General features: G+C 37.2%; 1 non-coding gene across 1 annotated transcript; it reads right to left on the bottom strand.

Annotated features, from left to right (window-relative positions):
* Positions 1 to 3,343: 3,343 nt before the first annotated feature.
* On the bottom strand, positions 3,344 to 3,415 carry Trnaw-cca. The gene has a single exon. It is a non-coding gene; the product is annotated as a tRNA-Trp (tRNA).

Raw genomic sequence — 3,415 nt, 5'->3', positions numbered from 1 at the left:
TTCTGTTAGAATTGCTTTATCTAAGGCTAGCTGTTCTTGTGCGATTTCATCAGCATAAAATTATTTTATTGTTTACATGTGTCAAATTGTCAATTGCAAATGTCAAAATGACATGACAAACCTTGACAGTCTTGCTTCCTTGATGTTGGCAACAACTAATGGTCTCTTTTCCACATTAGGGTTTTTTTCCTAAATATTTACCCCTAAGTTTAACGGCATGAAAATATATAGCCTAAAGCGTGACGTAAGTGTAGGGCTTTTTATTAAAAAGAGAATTATTCAAAAATATGCTGTAATTGATGACATCTTAGGCAACAAAGAAGTGTGTGTTTACGCTTTATTATAATAGTATAGAAAACTTTACCCGCTTCCTATAACATCCACTATTCATCCAAATAACAATTTTAAAAGACGATCGTTTTAAAAAATAAAGTCAAGTTTATTAGTCGACAAATAAGAAAAGACGCATCTATACTTCCTGCAAATATGAACTACTTTTACAGTTTGCCAATATAACTGTAACGACACGTTTACGGCGCGTATCCGCGGCGCGGTGCGTGTTCCCATTGCCGCGTCCGCGCTTAACGACCGACGTTTTACTTCAGACATAAAGTCGCCGGGTAAGTTTACGAGCTCGCAATGACAATGGAACGATTTATCGCTTGAAAAATTACAAACCTACTCACGGTCGCAGTAAAAACTCAACCGAACGGCGGTAGTGAACAAATTTCCTCTGAACAAATGTTACTACTGACATGCCTATTAGGAACATCGCTGATTTTCTGTTATATTTTAGACACCTTGACACATGAAATTTAGGGTAAACCAATGTTCTTTAAGACCAAAACTTGTAACAAATATTAATTAACATTTGTTATTAAGCAATAGAAAGGTGCCTACAGTAGAGAAAAATCTTTTATTAAAGCAATTACAAAGCGTTTATGTTTATAGGTGTCGGTGAGCTGGCCGCTTCCGCCGCACGTTACCGTGGGGCATAAAACGTCCCTCCCCGTGCACCCCCAGGCTTTTGTGGCGATCACAAGCGTATCTTGGTTATTGTTCGTAATTGCTGATTGTCGACGTTATCACAACAAAATAACGTTCAAATATCTTTTTAACGAGTTTGTACACAAAAGCTGAGAAGGTCTCATCGCGATGATAAAAATATAGTTAAATTGTATGAATTGTTATTGCCTAATGTATGTGATTGTGTAATATGAAATTTAATTTCGGCAAGAAGGAAATCAGTTCACAGGTTTGTATGTATAGTGTTTATTATTTTCTCAACTTGAATTTTAAATCATAATTTTCGTCTGAGAAAAGGCAATAACTTTAAAATGCTTTTTATTAAAAGACATTTTAGCTCGCCGCGCGATAGAAAAGATTTTATTACTGTCGCGGAGAGAAATTATTGTATTTGAGAGAAGAAGCGCTATAATTCATCTGGTCAGACAGATTTTAAATTGCAAGCACAGATACAAGCAAAGGTCCAATGGTTTTTATACCTTTTGTTTTAAACTCTATCTATGTTGTATTACATTAGAAGTACAGGTACTGTATATTGTTACGGTGTGACCTCTGAGTGTCGGCGAGCGACCGCTGGAGGCCCTCTGTTGCGGCGCGCCGCAGTGGTCACCAGAGCCCGCGCCCCCTGCCGGCCGCGCGCCGCACAATCCTAACCGCACAATACGCATTGACGAACAGATTCTATATAATACTCGCAATCCGCTTGTGTCAAGATAAGGAATTATACATACATTTTAAGGTTATCATTAACTAATTGGATTTTTCTCATTTTCTCTAAACATGTTGGCAGGATGGCACATACTATTGTTTTATAGCGCATGTCGTAGTATTTAATGTAATGTTCTTGGTGAGGAATGTAAGATTCAAAAGAGCGTGTCAGTATATGATATCTTTATGACGCAATGGCATGACATTTTATCGCTCCGAGATTTAACGACGTTGTGCTCAATGTAAAGCGTTTATCTCTTTTTCTAATGTTACCCTTTATTGCTCGTTTTACATAATTTTCTCTTTAGAATGTGTATTATTTCACCCCGCCCGTTCCGGGATTATATCAAAATCGACCGGTTTTTGTGAGACATAATTCATCAAGTGATAAATTCTGACTTGATTATCTGATGGCGTAAGGCTGACATAATCCGGTGATGGCTGTAGAGCCCGAACCCGCTACGCGCACACCTCACGTAGCGGGCGCTACGCTGTAGCCGGTAATCGCGTTAAGGGCATTTTACGAAGAAATTACAGTATCAACGAGGTGAAGAATAAAAAGATAACATTTTGCGAAAATTATATTTTTAACATGTTAAATTATAAATGTATTATAAAAGTAAAGAAAATTAAAACTTTTGAGATTCTAAAGTTTGTCAAGGTATTACAAATTTAAAGCGAGCAATCACAATTATTGCACCTTCTCGATGGTGGAGTTAGTAAGTAAGGCTTTAGTAAATGAGATCACGTAGTCTGGATGTCACAAAGCCGCAGCCGCGAGGCAGTTTGTCTCGGCCTTGGGAGGCGAAACGCGACCAATTGTCGGCGATAGCTTTTAGCGAAACTGACTTAATTAATGAGGCTTTAGGAGGCTACGAGCTAATGCTCCAGCAGAACTCAAATTGCTGCAGGCTTAGGAACGTAACTTAGCGAATTATTTTGAATATTATAAATTATGCACCTAACTTTGTATGAACTGAGTTAAAATATGTAACGCAACAATTAAAAATGTTTACTTTGATATTAAACACAACAACAACAACCAGCAGAAGTTATAAGAATAGGTACTTACAAGACAATGCGAAGAAAGGCGCATTAAAAAATAGAGTAGAAACTTTTGTGGCACAAAAAGAGTTGTCTCGATTGTTCGTCTTATGAATATGCAGGAGGCAGTCGTCGCTACACTCGTACTAAGACGACGTTCTGCGCCCGTTCTGCGGCTCCATTCTTAATTAAGAAGCAAACGTGCGTGGATTTAATGCGAATATCATTTGTTTTTGAGATTAATGTAATGCCGAGGACTCATCATCTGTTCAACTTTACTCTCTAATTCCTTGAGTGTAATTTATTTTCGATATTTAGGATTTAAGAAGTAGTTCAATTAGTTTCTTTTTAAATTTAATGGTGAGCTGGCACTTACTTTGTGATATATCATATAACTTCTAACATTCCTACAATTGACAGATGCAACGTTAAAAAAGGTTTTGTCACTAATGTGTATGATATGACATATTCGTAGGTATAAACTAGAAAGGGAAAGCAATAGTTCTCATCTTAACGATTTTATATTTATATTTGTAATTAAAAAATTAAAAATTAAAAAATCATTTGACCCCGACGTGATTTGAACACGCAACCTTCTGATCTGGAGTCAGACGCGCTACCGTTGCGCCACGGAGCC

This window comes from Papilio polytes, unplaced genomic scaffold, assembly GCF_000836215.1.
Source record: "Papilio polytes unplaced genomic scaffold, Ppol_1.0 DF820956.1, whole genome shotgun sequence".
Taxonomy (NCBI): domain Eukaryota; kingdom Metazoa; phylum Arthropoda; class Insecta; order Lepidoptera; family Papilionidae; genus Papilio; species Papilio polytes.
The sequence above is the reverse complement of the archived record's forward strand: the minus strand, read 5'-3'. Positions and strand labels throughout refer to the sequence as shown.